We start from the raw sequence: 23963 nt of genomic DNA on the forward strand, positions 1-23963 counted from the left end.
CACTCCAATCACTGCACCTTGGACTTGACTCAACCTCACTCCAATCACTGCACCTTGGACTTGCCTCAACCTCACTCCAACCACTGCACCTTGGACTTGCCTCAACCTCACTTCAATCACTGCACCTTGGACTTGCCTCAACCTCACTCCAACCACTGCACCTTGGACTTGCCTCAACCTCACTCCAATCAGTGCACCTTGGACTTGCCTCAACCTCACTCCAACCACTGCACCTTGGACTTGCCTCAACCTCACTTCAATCACTGCACCTTGGACTTGCCTCAACCTCACTCCAATCTCTGCACCTTGGACTTGCCTCAACCTCACTCCAACCACTGCACCTTGGACTTGCCTCAACCTCACTCCAATCACTGCACCTTGGACTTGCCTCAACCTCACCCCAACCACTGCACCTTGGACTTGACTCAACCTCACTTCAATCACTGCACCTTGGACTTGCCTCAACCTCACTCCAATCACTGCACCTTGGACTTGCCTCAACCTCACTCCAATCACTGCACCTTGGACTTGCCTCAACTTCACTCCAATCACTGCACCTTGGACTTGCCTCAACCTCACTCCAATATCTGCACCTTGGACTTGCCTCAACCTCACTCCAATCACTGCACCTTGGAATTGCCTCACCCTCACTCCAATCACTGCACCTTGGACTTGCCTCAACCTCACTCCAATCACTGCACCTTGGACTTGCCTTAACCTCACTCCAACCACTGCACCTTGGACTTGCCTCAACCTCACTCCAACCACTGCACCTTGGACTTGCCTCAACCTCACTCCAACCACTGCACCTTGGACTTGCCTCAACCTCACCCCAACCACGGCACCTTGGACTTGCCTCAACCTCACTTCAATCACTGCACCTTGGACTTGCCTCAACCTCACTCCAATCACTGCACCTTGGACTTGCCTCAACTTCACTCCAATCACTGCACCTTGGACTTGCCTCAACCTCACTCCAATATCTGCACCTTGGACTTGCCTCAACCTCACTCCAATGACTGCACCTTGGAATTGCCTCAACCTCACTCCAATCACTGCACCTTGGAATTGCCTCAACCTCACTCCAATCACTGCACCTTGGACTTGCCTCAACCTCACTCCAACCACTGCACCTTGGACTTGCCACAACCTCACTCCAACCACTGCACCTTAGACTTGCCTCAACTTCACTCCAATCACTGCACCTTGGACTTGCCTCAACCTCACTCCAATCACTGCACCTTGGACTTGCCTCAACCTCACTCCAACCACTGCACCTTGGACTTGCCTCAACCTCAGTTCAACCACTGCACCTTGGACCTGCCTCAACCTCACTCCAACCACTGCACCTAGGACTTGCCTCAACCTCACTCCAATCACTGCACCTTGGACTTGCCTCAACCTCACTCCAATCACTGCAGCTTGGACTTGCCTCAACTTCACTCCAATCACTGCACCTTGGACTTGCCTCAACCTCACTCCAATCACTGCAGATTGGACCTGCCTCAACCTCACTCCAACCACTGCACCTTGGACTTGCCTCAACCTCACTCCAATCACTGCACCTTGGACTTGCCTCAACCTCACTCCAATCACTGCACCTTGGACTTGCCTCAACTTCACTCCAATCACTGCACCTTGGACTTGCCTCAACCTCACTCCAATCACTGCACCTTGGACTTGCCTCAGCCTCACTCCAACCACTGCACCTTGGACTTGCCTCAACCTCACTTCAATCACTGCACCTTGGACTTGCCTCAACCTCACTCCAACCACTGCACCTTGGACTTGCCTCAATCTCACTTCAATCACTGCACCTTGGACTTGCCTCAATCTCACTTCAATCACTGCACCTTGGACTTGCCTCAACCTCACTCCAACCAGTGCACCTTGGACTTGCCTCAACCTCACACCAACCACTGCACCTTGGACTTGCCTCAACCTCACTTCAATCACTGCACCTTGGACTTGCCTCAACCTCACTCCAATCACTGCACCTTGGACTTGCCTCAACCTCACTCCAATCACTGCACCTTGGACTTGCCTCAGCTTCACTCCAATCACTGCACCTTGGACTTGCTTCAACCTCACTCCAATCACTGCACCTTGGACTTGCCTCAACCTCACTCCAATCACTGCACCTTGGAATTGCCTCAACCTCACTCCAATCACTGCACCTTGGACTTGCCTCAACCTCACTCCAATCACTGCAACTTGGACTTGCCTCAACCTCACTCCAACCACTGCACCTTGGACTTGCCTCAACCTCACTCCAACCACTGCACCTTGGACTTGCCTCAACCTCACCCCAACTACTGCACCTTGGACTTGCCTCAACCTCACTCCAACCACTGCACCTTGGACTTGCCTCAACCTCACTCCAATCACTGCACCTTGGACTTGCCTCAACCTCACTCCAACCACTGCACCTTGGACCTGCCTCAACCTCACTCCAATCACTGCACCTTGGACCTGCCTCAACCTCACTCCAACCACTGCACCTTGGACTTGCCTCAACCTCACCCCAACCACTGCACCTTGGACTTGCCTCAACCTCACTCCAACCACTGCACCTTGGACTTGCCTCAACCTCACTCCAATCACTGCACCTTGGACTTGCCTCAACCTCACTCCAATCACTGCACCTTGGACTTGCCTCAACCTCACTCTAATCACTGCACCTTGGACTTGCCTCAACTTCACTCCAATCACTGCACCTTGGACTTGCCTCAACCTCACTCAAATCACTGCACCTTGGACTTGCCTCAACCTCACTCCAATCACTGCACCTTGGACTTGCCTCAACCTCACTCCAATCACTGCACCTTGGACTTGCCTCAACCTCACTCCAATCACTGCACCTTGGACTTGCCTCAACCTCACTCCAATCACTGCACCTTGGACTTGCCTCAACCTCACTCCAACCACTGCACCTTGGACTTGCCTCAACCTCACTCCAATCACTGCACCTTGGACTTGCCTCAACCTCACTCCAATCACTGCACCTTGGACTTGCCTCAACCTCACTCCAATCACTGCACCTTGGACTTGCCTCAACTTCACTCCAATCACTGCACCTTGGACTTGCCTCAACCTCACTCCAATCACTGCACCTTGGACTTGCCTCAACCTCACTCCAACCACTGCACCTTGGACTTGCCTTAACCTCACTCCAATCACTGCACCTTGGACTTGCCTCAACCTCACTCCAATCACTGCACCTTGGACTTGCCTCAACCTCACTCCAATCACTGCACCTTGGACTTGCCTCAACCTCTCTCCAATCACTGCACCTTGGACTTGCCTCAACCTCACTCCAATCACTACACCTTGGACTTGCCTCAACTTCACTCCAATCACTGCACCTTGGACTTGCCTCAACTTCACTCCAATCACTGCACCTTGGACTTGCCTCAACCTCACCCCAATCACTGCACCTTGGACGTGCCTCAACCTCACTCCAACCACTGCACCTTGGACTTGCCTCAACCTCAGTTCAACCACTGCACCTTGGACTTGCCTCAACCTCACTCCAACCACTGCACCTTGGACATGCCTCAACATCACTCCAACCACTGCACCTTGGACTTGCCTCAACCTCACTCCAATCACTGCACCTTGGACTTGCCTCAACCTCACTCCAATCACTGCACCTTGAACTTGCCTCAACCTCACTCCAATCACTGCACCTTGGACTTGCCTCAACCTCACTCCAACCACTGCACCTTGGACTTGCCTCAACCTCACTCCAATCACTGCACCTTGGACTTGCCTCAACCTCACTCCAATCACTGCACCTTGGACTTGCCTCAACCTCACTCCAATCACTGCACCTTGGACTTGCCTCAACTTCACTCCAATCACTGCACCTTGTACTTGACTCAACCTCACTCCAATCACTGCACCTTGGACTTGCCTCAACCTCACTCCAACCACTGCACCTTGGACTTGCCTCAACCTCACTTCAATCACTGCACCTTGGACTTGCCTCAACCTCACTCCAACCACTGCACCTTGGACTTGCCTCAACCTCACTCCAATCAGTGCACCTTGGACTTGCCTCAACCTCACTCCAACCACTGCACCTTGGACTTGCCTCAACCTCACTTCAATCACTGCACCTTGGACTTGCCTCAACCTCACTCCAATCTCTGCACCTTGGACTTGCCTCAACCTCACTCCAACCACTGCACCTTGGACTTGCCTCAACCTCACTCCAATCACTGCACCTTGGACTTGCCTCAACCTCACCCCAACCACTGCACCTTGGACTTGCCTCAACCTCACTTCAATCACTGCACCTTGGACTTGCCTCAACCTCACTCCAATCACTGCACCTTGGACTTGCCTCAACCTCACTCCAATCACTGCACCTTGGACTTGCCTCAACTTCACTCCAATCACTGCACCTTGGACTTGCCTCAACCTCACTCCAATATCTGCACCTTGGACTTGCCTCAACCTCACTCCAATCACTGCACCTTGGAATTGCCTCACCCTCACTCCAATCACTGCACCTTGGACTTGCCTCAACCTCACTCCAATCACTGCACCTTGGAGTTGCCTCAACCTCACTCCAACCACTGCACCTTGGACTTGCCTCAACCTCACTCCAACCACTGCACCTTGGACTTGCCTCAACCTCACTCCAACCACTGCACCTTGGACTTGCCTCAACCTCACCCCAACCACGGCACCTTGGACTTGCCTCAACCTCACTTCAATCACTGCACCTTGGACTTGCCTCAACCTCACTCCAATCACTGCACCTTGGACTTGCCTCAACCTCACTCCAATCACTGCACCTTGGACTTGCCTCAACTTCACTCCAACCACTGCACCTTGGACTTGCCTCAACCTCACTCCAATATCTGCACCTTGGACTTGCCTCAACCTCACTCCAATCACTGCACCTTGGAATTGCCTCAACCTCACTCCAATCACTGCACCTTGGAATTGCCTCAACCTCACTCCAATCACTGCACCTTGGACTTGCCTCAACCTCACTCCAACCACTGCACCTTGGACTTGCCTCAACCTCACTCCAACCACTGCACCTTGGACTTGCCTCAACCTCACTCCAACCACTGCATCTTGGACTTGCCTGAACCTCACTCCAACCACTGCACCTTGGACTTGCCTCAACCTCACTTCAATCACTGCACCTTGGACTTGCCTCAACCTCACTCCAATCTCTGCACCTTGGACTTGCCTCAACCTCACTCCAACCACTGCACCTTGGACTTGCCTCAACCTCACTCCAACCACTGCACCTTGGACTTGCCTCAACCTCACTCCAACCACTGCACCTTGGACTTGCCTCAACCTCACTCCAATCAGTGCACCTTGGACTTGCGTCAACCTCACTCCAACCACTGCACCTTGGACTTGCCTCAACCTCACTCCAATCACTGCACCTTGGACTTGCCTCAACCTCACTCCAATCTCTGCACCTTGGACTTGCCTCAACCTCACTCCAATCACTGCACCTTGGACTTGCCTCAACCTCACTCCAACCACTGCACCTTGGACTTGCCTCAATCTCACTTCAATCACTGCACCTTGGACTTGCCTCAACCTCACTCCAATCACTGCACCTTGGACTTGCCTCAACCTCACTCCAATCTCTGCACCTTGGACTTGCCTCAACCTCACTCCAACCACTGCACCTTGGACTTGCCTCAACCTCACTCCAATCACTGCACCTTGGAATTGCCTCAACCTCACCCCAACCACTGCACCTTGGACTTGCCTCAACCTCACTTCAATCACTGCACCTTGGACTTGCCTCAACCTCACTCCAATCACTGCACCTTGGACTTGCCTCAACCTCACTCCAATCACTGCACCTTGGACTTGCCTCAACCTCACCCCAACCACTGCACCTTGGACTTGCCTCAACCTCTCTTCAATCACTGCACCTTGGACTTGCCTCAACCTCACTCCAATCACTGCACCTTGGACTTGCCTCAACCTCACTCCAATCACTGCACCTTGGACTTGCCTCAACCTCACTCCAATCACTGCACCTTGGACTTGCCTCAACCTCACTCCAACCACTGCACCTTGGACTTGCCTCAACCTCACTCCAATCACTGCACCTTGGACTTGCCTCAACCTCACTCCAATCACTGCACCTTGGACTTGCCTCAACCTCACTCCAATCACTGCACCTTGGACTTGCCTCAACCTCACTCCAATCACTGCACCTTGGACTTGCCTCAACCTCACTCCAACCACTGCACCTTGGACTTGCCTCAACTTCACTCCAATCACTGCATCTTGGACTTGCCTCAACCTCACTCCAATCACTGCACCTTGGACTTGCCTCAACCTCACTCCAATCACTGCACCTTGGACCTGCCTCAACCTCACTCCAACCACTGCACCTAGGACTTGCCTCAACCTCACTCCAATCACTGCACCTTGGACTTGCCTCAACCTCACTCCAATCACTGCAGCTTGGACTTGCCTCAACTTCACTCCAATCACTGCACCTTGGACTTGCCTCAACTTCACTCCAATCACTGCACCTTGGACTTGCCTCAACCTCACTCCAATCACTGCACCTTGGACTTGCCTCAACCTCACTCCAACCACTGCACCTTGGACTTGCCTCAACCTCACTTCAATCACTGCACCTTGGACTTGCCTCAACCTCACTCCAACCACTGCACCTTGGACTTGCCTCAATCTCACTTCAATCACTGCACCTTGGACTTGCCTCAATCTCACTTCAATCACTGCACTTTGGACTGGCCTCAACCTCACTCCAATCACTGCACCTTGGACTTGCCTCAACCTCACTCCAATCACTGCACCTTGGACTTGCCTCAACCTCACTCCAACCACTGCACCTTGGACTTGCCTCAACCTCACTCCAATCACTGCACCTTGGACTTGCCTCAACCTCACTCCAATCACTGCACCTTGGACTTGCCTCAACTTCACTCCAATCACTGCACCTTGGACTTGACTCAACCTCACTCCAATCACTGCACCTTGGACTTGACTCAACCTCACTCCAACCACTGCACCTTTGACTTGCCTCAACCTCACTTCAATCACTGCACCTTGGACTTGCCTCAACCTCACTCCAACCACTGCATCTTGGACTTGCCTGAACCTCACTCCAACCACTGCACCTTGGACTTGCCTCAACCTCACTTCAATCACTGCACCTTGGACTTGCCTCAACCTCACTCCAATCTCTGCACCTTGGACTTGCCTCAACCTCACTCCAACCACTGCACCTTGGACTTGCCTCAACCTCACTCCAACCACTGCACCTTGGACTTGCCTCAACCTCACTCCAACCACTGCACCTTGGCTTGCCTCAACCTCACTCCAATCAGTGCACCTTGGACTTGCCTCAACCTCACTCCAACCACTGCACCTTGGACTTGCCTCAACCTCACTCCAATCACTGCACCTTGGACTTGCCTCAACCTCACTCCAATCTCTGCACCTTGGACTTGCCTCAACCTCACTCCAACCACTGCACCTTGGACTTGCCTCAACCTCACTCCAATCACTGCACCTTGGACTTGCCTCAACCTCACCCCAACCACTGCACCTTGGACTTGCCTCAACCTCACTTCAATCACTGCACCTTGGACTTGCCTCAACCTCACTCCAATCACTGCACCTTGGACTTGCCTCAACCTCACTCCAATCACTGCACCTTGGACTTGCCTCAACTTCACTCCAATCACTGCACCTTGGACTTGCCTCAACCTCACTCCAAATTCTGCACCTTGGACTTGCCTCAACCTCACTCCAATCACTGCACCTTGGAATTGCCTCAACCTCACTCCAATCACTGCACCTTGGACTTGCCTCAACCTCACTCCAATCACTGCACCTTGGACTTGCCTCAACCTCACTCCAACCACTGCACCTTGGACTTGCCTCAACCTCACTCCAATCACTGCACCTTGGACCTGCCTCAACCTCACTCCAACCACTGCACCTTGGACTTGCCTCAACCTCTCCCCAACCACTGCACCTTGGACTTGCCTCAACCTCACTCCAACCACTGCACCTTGGACTTGCCTCAACCTCACTCCAATCACTGCACCTTGGAATTGCCTCAACCTCACTCCAATCACTGCACCTTGGACTTGCCTCAACTTCACTCCAATCACTGCACCTTGGACTTGCCTCAACCTCACTCCAATCAGTGCACCTTGGACTTGCCTCAACCTCACTCAAATCACTGCACCTTGGACTTGCCTCAACCTCGCTCCAATCACTGCACCTTGGACTTGCCTCAACTCACTCCAATCACTGCACCTTGGACTTGCCTCAACTTCACTCCAATCACTGCACCTTGGACTTGCCTCAACCTCACTCCAATCAGTGCACCTTGGACTTGCCTCAACCTCACTCCAACCACTGCACCTTGGACTTGCCTTAACCTCATTCCAATCACTGCACCTTGGACTTGCCTCAACCTCACTCCAATCACTGCAGCTTGGACTTGCCTCAACCTCACTCCAATCACTGCACCTTGGACTTGCCTCAACCTCACTCCAACCACTGCACCTTGGACTTGCCTCAACCTCACTCCAATCACTGCACCTTGGACTTGCCTCAACCTCATTCCAATCACTGCACCTTGGACTTGCCTCAACATCCCTCCAATCACTGCACCTTGGACTTGCCTCAACCTCACTCCAATCACTGCACCTTGGACTTGCCTCAACCTCACTCCAATCACTGCACCTTGGACTTGCCTCAACCTCACTCCAACCACTGCACCTTGGACTTGCCTTAACCTCACTCCAATCACTGCACCTTGGACTTGCCTCAACCTCACTCCAATCACTGCACCTTGGACTTGCCTCAACCTCACTCCAATCACTGCACCTTGGACTTGCCTCAACCTCACTCCAATCACTGCACCTTGGACTTGCCTCAACCTCACTCCAATCACTGCACCTTGGACTTGCCTCAACCTCACTCCAATCACTGCACCTTGGACTTGCCTCAACCTCACTCCAATCACTGCACCTTGGACTTGCCTCAACCTCACTCCAACCACTGCACCTTGGACTTGCCTCAACCTCACTTCAATCACTGCACCTTGGACTTGCCTCAACCTCACTCCAATCACTGCACCTTGGACTTGCCTCAACCTCACTCCAATCACTGCACCTTGGACTTGCCTCAACTTCACTCCAATCACTGCACCTTGGACTTGCCTCAACCTCACTCCAATATCTGCACCTTGGACTTGCCTCAACCTCACTCCAATCACTGCACCTTGGAATTGCCTCAACCTCACTCCAATCACTGCACCTTGGACTTGCCTCAACCTCACTCCAATCACTGCACCTTGGACTTGCCTCAACCTCACTCCAACCACTGCACCTTGGACTTGCCTCAACCTCACTCCAATCACTGCACCTTGGACCTGCCTCAACCTCACTCCAACCACTGCACCTTGGACTTGCCTCAACCTCTCCCCAACCACTGCACCTTGGACTTGCCTCAACCTCACTCCAACCACTGCACCTTGGACTTGCCTCAACCTCACTCCAATCACTGCACCTTGGAATTGCCTCAACCTCACTCCAATCACTGCACCTTGGACTTGCCTCAACCTCACTCCAATCACTGCACCTTGGACTTGCCTCAACCTCACTCCAATCAGTGCACCTTGGACTTGCCTCAACCTCACTCAAATCACTGCACCTTGGACTTGCCTCAACCTCGCTCCAATCACTGCACCTTGGACTTGCCTCAACTCACTCCAATCACTGCACCTTGGACTTGCCTCAACTTCACTCCAATCACTGCACCTTGGACTTGCCTCAACCTCACTCCAATCAGTGCACCTTGGACTTGCCTCAACCTCACTCCAATTACTGCACCTTGGACTTGCCTCAACCTCACTCCAACCACTGCACCTTGGACTTGCCTTAACCTCATTCCAATCACTGCACCTTGGACTTGCCTCAACCTCACTCCAATCACTGCACCTTGGACTTGCCTCAACCTCACTCCAATCACTGCACCTTGGACTTGCCTCAACCTCACTCCAACCACTGCACCTTGGACTTGCCTCAACCTCACTCCAATCACTGCACCTTGGACTTGCCTCAACCTCATTCCAATCACTGCACCTTGGACTTGCCTCAACATCCCTCCAATCACTGCACCTTGGACTTGCCTCAACCTCACTCCAATCACTGCACCTTGGACTTGCCTCAACCTCACTCCAATCACTGCACCTTGGACTTGCCTCAACCTCACTCCAACCACTGCACCTTGGACTTGCCTTAACCTCACTCCAATCACTGCACCTTGGACTTGCCTCAACCTCACTCCAATCACTGCACCTTGGACTTGCCTCAACCTCACTCCAATCACTGCACCTTGGACTTGCCTCAACCTCACTCCAATCACTGCACCTTGGACTTGCCTCAACCTCACTCCAATCACTGCACCTTGGACTTGCCTCAACCTCACTCCAATCACTGCACCTTGGACTTGCCTCAACCTCACTCCAATCACTGCACCTTGGACTTGCCTCAACCTCACTCCAACCACTGCACCTTGGACTTGCCTCAACCTCACTTCAATCACTGCACCTTGGACTTGCCTCAACCTCACTCCAATCACTGCACCTTGGACTTGCCTCAACCTCACTCCAACCACTGCACCTTGGACTTGCCTCAACCTCACTCCAACCACTGCACCTTGGACTTGCCTCAACCTCACTCCAACCACTGCACCTTGGACTTGCCTCAACCTCACTCCAATCACTGCACCTTGGACTTGCCTCAACCTCACTTCAATCACTGCACCTTGGACTTGCCTCAACCTCACTCCAATCACTGCACCTTGGACTTGCCTCAACCTCACTCCAATCTCTGCACCTTGGACTTGCCTCAACCTCACTCCAATCACTGCACCTTGGACTTGCCTCAACCTCACTCCAATCACTGCACCTTGGACTTGCCTCAACCTCACTCCAACCACTGCACCTTGGACTTGCCTCAACCTCACTCCAATCACTGCACCTTGGACTTGCCTCAACCTCACTCCAATCACTGCACCTTGGACTTGCCTCAACCTCACTCCAATCACTGCACCTTGGACTTGCCTCAACCTCACTCCAATCACTGCACCTTGGACTTGCCTCAACCTCACTCCAATCACTGCACCTTGGACTTGCCTCAACCTCACTCCAACCACTGCACCTTGGACTTGCCTCAACCTCACTCCAACCACTGCACCTTGGACTTGACTCAACCTCACCCCAACCACTGCACCTTGGACTTGCCTCAACCTCACTCCAACCACTGCACCTTGGACTTGCCTCAATCTCACTCCAATCACTGCACCTTGGACTTGCCTCAACCTCACTCCAATCACTGCACCTTGGACTTGCCTCAACCTCACTCCAGTCACTGCACCTTGGACTTGCCTCAACCTCACTCCAATCACTGCACCTTGGACTTGCCTCAACCTCACTCCAATCACTGCACCTTGGATTTGCCTCAACCTCACTCCAATCACTGCACCTTGGACTTGCCTTAACCTCACTCCAATCACTGCACCTTGGACTTGCCTCAACCTCACTCCAATCACTGCACCTTGGACTTGCCTCAACCTCACTCCAATCACTGCACCTTGGACTTGCCTCAACCTCACTCCAATCACTGCACCTTGGACTTGCCTCAACCTCACTCCAATCACTGCACCTTGGACTTGCCTCAACCTCACTCCAATCACTGCACCTTGGACTTGCCTCAACCTCACTCCAATCACTGCACCTTGGACTTGCCTCAACCTCACTCCAATCACTGCACCTTGGACTTGCCTCAACCTCACTCCAACCACTGCACCTTGGACTTGCCTCAACCTCACTTCAATCACTGCACCTTGGACTTGCCTCAACCTCACTCCAATCACTGCACCTTGGACTTGCCTCAACCTCACTCCAACCACTGCACCTTGGACTTGCCTCAACCTCACTCCAACCACTGCACCTTGGACTTGCCTCAACCTCACTCCAACCACTGCACCTTGGACTTGCCTCAACCTCACTCCAATCACTGCACCTTGGACTTGCCTCAACCTCACTTCAATCACTGCACCTTGGACTTGCCTCAACCTCACTCCAATCACTGCACCTTGGACTTGCCTCAACCTCACTCCAATCTCTGCACCTTGGACTTGCCTCAACCTCACTCCAATCACTGCACCTTGGACTTGCCTCAACCTCACTCCAATCACTGCACCTTGGACTTGCCTCAACCTCACTCCAACCACTGCACCTTGGACTTGCCTCAACCTCACTCCAATCACTGCACCTTGGACTTGCCTCAACCTCACTCCAATCACTGCACCTTGGACTTGCCTCAACCTCACTCCAATCACTGCACCTTGGACTTGCCTCAACCTCACTCCAATCACTGCACCTTGGACTTGCCTCAACCTCACTCCAATCACTGCACCTTGGACTTGCCTCAACCTCACTCCAACCACTGCACCTTGGACTTGCCTCAACCTCACTCCAACCACTGCACCTTGGACTTGACTCAACCTCACCCCAACCACTGCACCTTGGACTTGCCTCAACCTCACTCCAACCACTGCACCTTGGACTTGCCTCAATCTCACTCCAATCACTGCACCTTGGACTTGCCTCAACCTCACTCCAATCACTGCACCTTGGACTTGCCTCAACCTCACTCCAGTCACTGCACCTTGGACTTGCCTCAACCTCACTCCAATCACTGCACCTTGGACTTGCCTCAACCTCACTCCAATCACTGCACCTTGGATTTGCCTCAACCTCACTCCAACCACTGCACCTTGGACTTGCCTCAACCTCACTCCAACCACTGCACCTTGGACTTGCCTCAACCTCACTTCAATCACTGCACCTTGGACTTGCCTCAACCTCACTCCAATCACTGCACCTTGGACTTGCCTCAACCTCACTCCAATCACTGCACCTTGGACTTGCCTCAACCTCACTCCAATCACTGCACCTTGGACTTGCCTCAACTTCACTCCAATCACTGCACCTTGGACCTGCCTCAACCTCACTCCAATCACTGCACCTTGGACCTGCCTCAACCTCACTCCAACCACTGCACCTTGGACTTGACTCAACCTCACTCCAATCACTGCACCTTGGACTTGCCTCAACCTCACTCCAATCACTGCACCTTGGACTTGCCTCAACTTCACTCCAATCACTGCACCTTGGACTTGCCTCAACCTCACTCCAATCACTGCACCTTGGACTTGCCTCAACCTCACTCCAACCACTGCACCTTGGACTTGCCTCAACCTCATTTCAATCACTGCACCTTGGACTTGCCTCAACCTCACTCCAACCACTGCACCTTGGACTTGCCTCAATCTCACTTCAATCACTGCACCTTGGACTTGCCTCAACCTCACTCCAATCACTGCACCTTGGACTTGCCTCAACCTCACTCCAATCACTGCACCTTGGACTTGCCTCAACCTCTCTCCAACCACTGCACCTTGGACTTGCCTCAACCTCACTCCAACCACTGCACCTTGGACTTGCCTCAACCTCACTCCAACCACTGCACCTTGGACTTGCCTCAACCTCACTCCAATCACTGCACCTTGGACTTGCCTCAACCTCACTCCAACCACTGCACCTTGGACTTGCCTCAACCTCACTTCAATCACTGCACCTTGGACTTGCCTCAACCTCACCCCAACCACTGCACCTTGGACTTGCCTCAACCTCACTTCAATCACTGCACCTTGGACTTGCCTCAACCTCACTCCAATCACTGCACCTTGGACTTGCCTCAACCTCACTCCAATCACTGCACCTTGGACTTGCCTCAACCTCACTCCAATCACTGCACCTTGGACTTGCCTCAACCTCACTCCAATCACTGCACCTTGGACTTGCCTCAACCTCACTCCAACCACTGCACCTTGGACTTGCCTCAACCTCACTCCAATCACTGCACCTTGGACTTGCCTCAACCTCACTCCAATCACTGCACCTTGGACTTGCCTCAACCTCACTCCAATCACTGCACCTTGGACTTGCCTCAACCTCACTCCAATCACTGCACCTTGGACTTGCCTCAACCTCACTCCAACCACTGCACCTTGGACTTGCCTCAACCTCACTCCAACCACTGCACCTTGGACTTGCCTCAACCTCACCCCAACCACTGCACCTTGGACTTGCCTCAACCTCACTCCAACCACTGCACCTTGGACTTGCCTCAACCTCACTCAAATCACTGCACCTTAGACTTGCCTCAACATCACTCCAATCACTGCACCTTGGACTTGCCTCAACCTCACTCCAACCACTGCACCTTGGACTTGCCTCAACCTCACTCCAACCACTGCACCTTGGACTTGCCTCAACCTCACCCCAACCACTGCACCTTGGACTTGCCTCAACCTCACTCCAACCACTGCACCTTGGACTTGCCTCAACCTCACTCCAATCACTGCACCTTGGACTTGCCTCAACCTCACTCCAATCACTGCACCTTGGACTTGCCTCAACTTCACTCCAATCACTGCACCTTGGACTTGCCTCAACCTCACTCCAATCACTGCACCTTGGACTTGCCTGAACCTCACTCCAATCACTGCACCTTGGACTTGCCTCAACCTCACTCCAACCACTGCACCTTGGACTTGCCTCAACCTCACTCCAATCACTGCACCTTGGACTTGCCTCAACCTCACTCCAATCACTGCACCTTGGACTTGCCTGAACCTCACTCCAATCAGTGCACCTTGGACTTGCCTCAACCTCACTCCAATCACTGCACCTTGGACTTGCCTCAACCTCACTCCAATCACTGCACCTTTGACTTGCCTCAACCTCACTCCAATCACTGCACCTTGGACTTGCCTCAACCTCACTCCAATCACTGCACCTTGGACTTGCCTCAACCTCACTCCAATCACTGCACCTTGGACTTGCCTCAACCTCACTCCAACCACTGCACCTTGGACTTGCCTCAACCTCACTCCAATCACTGCACCTTGGACTTGCCTCAACCTCACTCCAATCACTGCACCTTGGACTTGCCTCAACCTCACTCCAATCACTGCACCTTGGACTTGCCTCAACCTCACTCCAATCACTGCACCTTGGACTTGCCTCAACCTCACTCCAACCACTGCACCTTGGACTTGCCTCAACCTCACTCCAACCACTGCACCTTGGACTTGCCTCAACCTCACTCCAACCACTGCACCTTGGACTTGCCTCAACCTCACTCCAATCACTGCACCTTGGACTTGCCTCAACCTCACTCCAATCACTGCACCTTGGACTTGCCTCAACCTCACTCCAATCACTGCACCTTGGACTTGCCTCAACCTCACTCTAATCACTGCACCTTGGACTTGCCTCAACCTCACTCCAATCACTGCACCTTGGATTTGCCTCAACCTCACTCCAACCACTGCACCTTGGACTTGCCTCAACCTCACTCCAATCACTGCACCTTGGACTTGCCTCAACCTCACTGCAACCACTGCACCTTGGACTTGCCTCAACCTCACTTCAATCACTGCACCTTGGACTTGCCTCAACCTCACTCCAATCACTGCACCTTGGACTTGCCTCAACCTCACTCCAATCACTGCACCTTGGACTTGCCTCAACCTCACTCCCATCACTGCACCTTGGACCTGCCTCAACTTCACTCCAATCACTGCACCTTGTACTTGCCTCAACCTCACTCCAATCACTGCACCTTGGACCTGCCTCAACCTCACTCCAACCACTGCACCTTGGACTTGCCTCAACCTCACTCCAATCACTGCACCTTGGACTTGCCTCAACCTCACTCCAATCACTGAACCTTGGACTTGCCTCAACTTCACTCCAATCACTGCACCTTGGACTTGCCTCAACCTCACTCCAATCACTGCACCTTGGACTTGCCTCAACCTCACTCCAACCACTGCACCTTGGACTTGCCTCAACCTCACTTCAATCACTGCACCTTGGACTTGCCTCAACCTCACTCCAACCACTGCACCTTGGACTTGCCTCAATCTCACTTCAATCACTGCACCTTGGACTTGCCTCAACCTCACTCCAATCACTGCACCTTGGACTTGCCTCAACCTCACTCCAATCACTGCACCTTGGACTTGCCTCAACCTCACTCCAATCACTGCACCTTGGACTTGCCTCAACCTCACTCCAACCACTGCACCTTGGACTTGCCTCAACCTCACTCCAACCACTGCACCTTGGACTTGCCTCAACCTCACTCCAATCACTGCACCTTGGACTTGCCTCAACCTCACTCCAACCACTGCACCTTGGACTTGCCTCAACCTCACTTCAATCACTGCACCTTGGACTTGCCTCAACCTCACCCCAACCACTGCACCTTGGACTTGCCTCAACCTCACTTCAATCACTGCACCTTGGACTTGCCTCAACCTCACTCCAATCACTGCACCTTAGACTTGCCTCAACCTCACTCCAATCACTGCACCTTGGACTTGCCTCAACCTCACTCCAATCACTGCACCTTGGACTTGCCTCAACCTCACTCCAATCACTGCACCTTGGACTTGCCTCAACCTCGCTTTGACTTTGCATCAAAAAGATAAAAGTTAGAATGGAGTTAAGAAAAGCCAAGTACAAAAGAGTAAAAGATTACAAGATTTTAAAAACACAGTGAGTGTAAGGACACTTTATCTGAATGCCTCTGGCATTCAAAACAAGCTCAGTGAACTTGTGACTCAAATCAGTACAAAGAGGTATGATTTAGTGGCTATTACAGAGATGTGGTTGCAGGGTGGAGAGGACTGGGTATTAAATATCCATGGATATCAGGTAATTCGGAAGGATAGGCAGGAAGGTAAGGGAGGTGGGGTAGCACTCTTAATTAAAGATGAGATTAAAGAGTGATAGCGAGAGACCATATAAAATCTGAGGAGCAGAATTTTGAACCCATCTGGGTAGAGATTAGGAATAGTGAAGGGAAAAATCACATGTGGGAGATGTCTATTGGCCACCGAATAATAACATTAGAGTGGCACAGGCAATAAACAGAAATACCTGAGGCATGTAAGAATGGAATAGCAGTTATCATGGGGGACTTTAACTTGCACATAGATTGGATGAATCAAGTTGGTTGAGGCTGTCTTGAGGAGGACTTTGTAGAATGCATTGTGATGGCTTCCTTGAACAGCATGTTACTGAAACTAAGAGACAGGTAGAATTAGTGGTATTGTAGTCAGGGATCCTCTTAGAAAGAGTGATCACAGTATGATTGAATTTCTCATACAAATGGAGGGTGCAGTAATTCAATCTAAAATCATTGGATTATGCCTAAACAATGGAGACTACAATGTGATGAGGGAGGATTCAGCTAGTGTAGACTGGGAACTCAGGCTATATGGTGGGACAGTGAAAGACTTTCAAAGAGATTTTTTACAGCGCTCAATAAAAGTATATTCCAGTTAAAAGCAAGGACAGTAAGGGTGAGAAGAGAAAGCCTTGGATAACTAAGGAAATAAAGGAAGGCATCAAACTAAAAGCTCATACGTACAAAGTCACCAAGAGTAGTGGGAAACTGGAAGACTGGGAAAACTTTAAAAAGTAACAAAGTATCATTAAGCAGCAATAAATAAAGTGAAGCTAGATTATGAAAATAAACTAGTGTAAAATATAAAAATGGATAGTAAAATTTTTTATCATTATATAAAGCAGAAAAGGGTGGCCTAAAGAGAACGTAGGTGTCTTGGAGGATGAGAAGGGGAAATTGATATTGGGTAATGAGGAAATGGCCAAGGCTTTGAATGACTATTTTGTGTCAGTCTTCATGGTGGAGGACGTCTAACATGCCAAAAAGAGATGTTATGGATATGATGGGAGCTGGGGAGCTCGATACAATAGCTATCACTAAAGAGGTATTGCTGAGCAAACTTGTGGGCCTAAAGATAGTTAAGTCCTCTGGTCCTGATAGAATGCATCCCAGGGTACTGAAAGAAATGGCAGAAGTTATAGTAGAGGCTTTGGTGATGAATTACCAAAATTCTCTCGACTCTGGGCAGGCCTCTGCAGGTTGAAAGACGGTGAATGTCACGCCTTTGTTCAAAAAAGTATGTAGGCAAAAGGCAGGTAACTATAGGCCAGTTAGTTTAACATATGTAGTTGGGAAAATGTTTGAATCTATCATTAAAGAAGAAATAGTGAGGCATCTGGAATGAAATGGATCCATCAGGCAGATGCAGCATGGATTCAGCAAAGGCAGGTCCTGTTTGACAAACTCACTGGAGTTCTTTGAGGATATAACGAGTGCAGTGGATAGAGGGGAACAGATTGACATTATTTATTTGGATTTCCGGAAGGTGTTTGATAAGGTGTCACATAAACGACCTATCTATTAGATAAGGATGCATAGAGTTGGGAGTGATGTATTTGCATGGATAGAGATTGGTCAACTAATAAAAAGCAGAGAGTTGGGATACATGGGTGTTTCTCTTGTTGACAATCAGTGGTGAGTAGTGTGCTGCAGGGATTGGTGCTGGCCCTGCAACTGCTCACAATATACATTAATGATCTGGAAGAGGGGACTGAGTGTAGTGCATCTAAGTTTGCTGATGATGTTAAATTGAGTGGGAAAGCAAATTGTGCGGAAGATACGGAGAGTCTGCAGAAAGATATAGGTATGTTAGGTGAGTAGGCAAGGATCTGGCAGAAGGAGTACAATGTTGGTAAATGCGAGGTCATCCAGTTTGGAAGGGAAAATGAAAGAACAGATTATTATCTAAGTGGTAAAAAAATTGCAGCATGCTGCTGTGCAGATGGACATGGGAATGCTTGTTCATGAATCACAAAAGGTTGGTTTTCAGGTGCAGCAGGCTATCAAGAAGGCAAATGGGATACTGGCATTCATTGCTAGAGGGATTGAATTTAAGAGCAGGGAGGTTATGCTGCAGCTGTACAGGGTATTGGTAAGGTTGCACCTGGAGTACTGCCTACAGTTCCGGTCTCTTTACTTGAGGCTCACCAGGTTGATTCTAGAGATGAAGGGCTTAGAGTATGGGGAGAGATTGAGTCACCCAGGACTATACTCTCTGGAATTCAGAAGAATGAGAGGAGATCTTACAGAAAGATAAAATATTATGATAGATTAGAAGGAGGCAGGAAAGTTGTTTCCACTGGTTTGTGAGACTAGGGGACATAGCCTCAAGATTTGGGGGAGATAAGGAGGAACTGCTTTAACCAGAGAATGGTGAATCTGTGGAATTTTCTGCCCAATTAAGTAGTGGAAGCTACATCAGTAAATATATTTAAGACAAGATTGGATATATTTTTGTAATTTATTTTTTATTGAAGTTCATCATCAAACAAACATTTCCATAAGATGTATTTCAGACATTGTACATATATATCATATAATCATATATGTCACAAATCTCCAAGTAGTATTTATCTGAGGCATACACTTATAGAAAAAAGCAGAAAGGAAAAACAAGCAAAAGGAAAAAAAATTATGTACAAGTAGGGAGTGATTTTTTTTTACAACATATTCATTGACTTGTGAGAATAAAATCAGGCCTATGAGGCATTATGTAGTTAAACCATTTTTCCCAGTATGAATCAAAGTGCTCCAGCTTATGATTAACAGATGCTGTTATCTTCTCCATTTTGTAAATGTCCATTGTAATTTCCATCCATGCATTTAAAGTTGGGCTCTCCTGTGATAACCACTTCCTAGTAAGAGTCTTTTTACCAGCCACCAACAGTATATTCATTACATATTTATCTCTTTTCAACTATTCTTGAGGTATATATCTAAAATATATGGTCTTACTCTCTAAGGGTATTTCACATTTAAAGATGTCTTGTAGGGCATTGTGTATCCCCCTCCAATAGTTTTTGATAACAGGGCAGTCCCAAAAAATATGATAATGATTTGCATTTTGATTTCCATAATTTCTTTAGCAAACAGGGAGGTTACTATCATAATGGGATTTCTGAGAGGGTGTAAGAAAATATCTTATCAAGTTTTTCCATCCAAACTCCCTCCATTTCTGTGAACTGGGACACTTCCATTGATTCCTCCATATTATTGTCCATTCTTCCTCAAATATAATTATCTCTCCTTCCTTCTCCCATTTTGTTTTAATGTATGAAGTTGAATCTGTTTTAAGATTTGACAACCCCTTATACATGCTTGAAATGATTCTACTACCGTTATCTGAATTATACGCTTTTCTAAATTACTCTATAAAGCATGTACTTGTCTTGGTTACATTTTTAAGCGTCTTATTGACATACTGTCACATCTGTAAATACAGATAAAAATCTTGTTTTTCTAATAAGTGTTTCTCTTGAAGCATTTCCAAACTGAACAGTATTCCTTCTTTCATTATGTTGCAAAGAACTGTTATTCCTTTAGCTGTCCAGTCCTTAAATCTAGCATCCAATTTATTTGGTGTAAAATCCGAGTCATATGCACACCATTTAAGAATTGCAATATATCCCTCTAGATTATATTCTTTTATAGTAGTTTTCCATATTTTAAGAGTCAATTTCACCCATGGGTTATCAATAGTATTTATGTACTTTTGTTGGTTGTTATCAGCCAAAATTGCTTGTATGGGGATGGGAAGTACCCGCTCCTCAATGTTTTTCCATTGAGCGTCATATGATGGGTTGCACCAACATATCGCAGCTCTCAACTGTGCTGCAAGATAATAATCTCTAAGAGAAGGTAGACCCCATCCCCCCTTTTCCTTTGCTAATTGCAAAGTTTTGAGATGAACTCTTGGCCTTTTACCATGCCAGATATACCTTGATAACATCTTGTTCCATTCATTGAAATGATTTTGATTAATCTCTATTGGTAGGGTCTGAAAGAGATATAACAGTCTGGGCAGTATATTCATTTTAATAGACTCAGTCCTTGAACTGAGACTGAAAAAAGGAATCAGGTTCCATCTTGCTGTATCTTCCTTAATTTTTTTATATAAAGGCTGATAATTACATTCTGATAATTTTGCCAAATCTTTTGGCATAATGATGCCCAAATATTTGAAAGATTCTGTGTGCCATGCCCAGGGATACTGAATTTCAATTTCTCTTGGTGGGCTATAGTAATATGAAAGTAATTGGGATTTATCTATGTTGATCTTATGTCCTGATAATTGAACATATTATTCAAAGGATTTCATCAATTTAGGCAAAGAATATGTTGGTTGCCCTAGATAGATCAAGCCATAACAAGCCAATTTATGCTCTGTCCCTTTAATAGTAATTTCCCTGGTATCTTCATTTTGTCTGCTGTATTGAGCTAATGGTTCCATATATTATAACTATATAACCATATAACAATCACAGCACGGAAACAGGCCATCTTGGCCCTCCTAGTCCGTGCCGAACCCTTAATCTCACCTAGTCCCACCTACCCGCACTCAGCCCATAACCCTCCACTCCTTTCCTGTCCATATACCTATCCAATTTTACCTTAAATGACACAACTGAACTGGCCTCTACTACTTCTACAGGAAGCTCATTCCACACAGCTATCACTCACTGAGTAAAGAAATACCCCCTCGTGTTTCCCTTAAACTTCTGCCCCCTAACTCTCAAATCATGTCCTCTAGTTTGAATCTCCCCTACTCTCAATGGAAACAGCCTGTTCACGTCAACTCTATCTATCCCTCTCAAAATTTTAAATACCTCGATCAAATCCCCCCTCAACCTTCTACGCTCCAATGAATAGAGACCTAACTTGTTCAACCTTTCTCTGTAACTTAATTGCTGAAACCCAGGTAACATCCTAGTAAATCGTCTCTGCACTCTCTCTAATTTATTGATATCTTTCCTATAATTCGGTGACCAGAACTGCACACAATATTCCAAATTTGGCCTTACCAATGCCTTGTACAACTTTAGCATTACATCCCAACTTATGTACTCAATGCTTTGATTTATAAAGGCCAGCGTTCCAAAAGCCCTCTTCACCACCCTATCTACATGAGACTCCACTTTCAGGGAACTATGCACAGTTATTCCTAGATCTCTCTGTTCCTCTGCATTCCTCAATGCCCTACCATTTACTCTGTATGTTCTATTTGGATTATTCCTGCCAAAATGTAGAACCTCACACTTCTCAGCATTAAACTCCATCTGCCAACGTTCAGCCCATTCTTCTAACCGGCATAAATCTCCCTGCAAGCTTTGAAAATCCACCTCATTATCCACAACACCTCCTACCTTAGTATCATCGGCATACTTACTAATCCAATTTACCACCTCATCATCCAGATCATTTATGTATATTACAAACAACATTGGGCCCAAAACAGATCCCTGAGGCACCCCGTTAGTCACCAGCCTCCATCCCGATAAACAATTATCCACCACTACTCTCTGGCATCTCCCATCTAGCCACTGTTGAATCCATTTTATTACTCCAGCATTAATACCTAACGACTGAACCTTCTTAACTAACCTTCCATGTGGAACTTTGTCAAAGGCTTTGCTGAAGTCCATATAGACTACATCCACTACCTTACCCTCGTCAACATTCCTCGTAACTTCTTCAAAAAATTCAATAAGGTTTGTCAAACATGACCTTCCACGCACAAATCCATGCTGGCTACTTCTAATCAGATCCCGTCTATCCAGATAATTATAAATACTATCTCTAAGAATACTTTCCATTAATTTACCCACCACTGATGTCAAACTGACAGGTCTATAATTGCTAGGCTTCCTTCTAGAACCCTTTTTAAACAATGGAACCACATGAGCAATACGCCAATCCTCCAGCACAATCCCCATTTCTAATGACATATTAAAGATCTCCGTCAGAGCTCCTGCTATTTCTACACAAACTTCCCTCAAGGTCCTGGGGAATATCCTGTCAGGACCCGGAGATTTATCCACTTTTAAATTTCTTAAAAACGCCAGTACCTCCACCTCTTTAATTGTCATAGGTTCCATAACTTCCTTACTTGTTTCCCACACCTTAGACAATTCAATATCCTTCTCCTTAGTGAATACCGAAGAGAAGAAATCATTCAAAATCTCTCCCATCTCCTTCGGTTCCACACATAGCTGACCACTCTGATTCTCTAAGGGGCCAATTTTATCCCTCACTATCCTCTTGCTTTTAATATAACTGTAGAAACCTTTCGGATTTACTTTCACCTTATTTGCCAAACCAACCTCGTATCTTCTTTTAGCTTTTCTAATCTCTTTCTTAAGATTCCTTTTACATTCTTTATATTCCTCGAGCAATTCCTTTACTCCATGCTGCCTATATCTATTGTAGACATCCCTCTTTTTCTGAACCAAATTTCTAATATCCCTTGAAAACCATGGTGCTCTCAAACCTTTAACCTTTCCTTTCACCCTAACAGGAACATAAAGATTCTGTACCCTCATAATTTCACCCTTAAATGACCTCCATTTCTCTATTACATCCTTCCCATAAAACAACTTGACCCAATCCACTCTCTCTAAATCCCTTCGCATCTCCTCAAAGTTAGCCTTTCTCCAATCAAAAATCTCAACTCTAGGTCCTGTCCTGTCCTTCTCCATAATTATATTGAAGCTAATGCTATTGTGATCACTGGACCCGAAGTGCTCCCCAACACATACATCTGTCAGCTGACCTATCGCATTCCCTAACAGGAGATCCAACACTGCCCCATCTCTAGTCGGTACTTCTATGTATTGTTGCAAAAAACTATCCTGCACACATTTCACAAACTCTAAACCATCCAGCCCTTTTACAGAATGAGCTTCCCAGTCTACGTGTGGAAAATTAAAATCTCCCACAATCACCACCTTGTGTTTACTACAAATATCTGCTTTCTCCTTACACATTTGCTCTTCCAACTCACGCGCTCCATTAGATGGCCTATAATACGCTCCTATCAGTGTTACTGCACCTTTCCCATTCTTCAATTCCACCCAAATAGCCTCC

This window comes from Hypanus sabinus, chromosome 22 (assembly GCF_030144855.1).
Source record: "Hypanus sabinus isolate sHypSab1 chromosome 22, sHypSab1.hap1, whole genome shotgun sequence".
In the NCBI taxonomy this organism is placed as follows: Eukaryota; Metazoa; Chordata; class Chondrichthyes; order Myliobatiformes; family Dasyatidae; genus Hypanus; species Hypanus sabinus.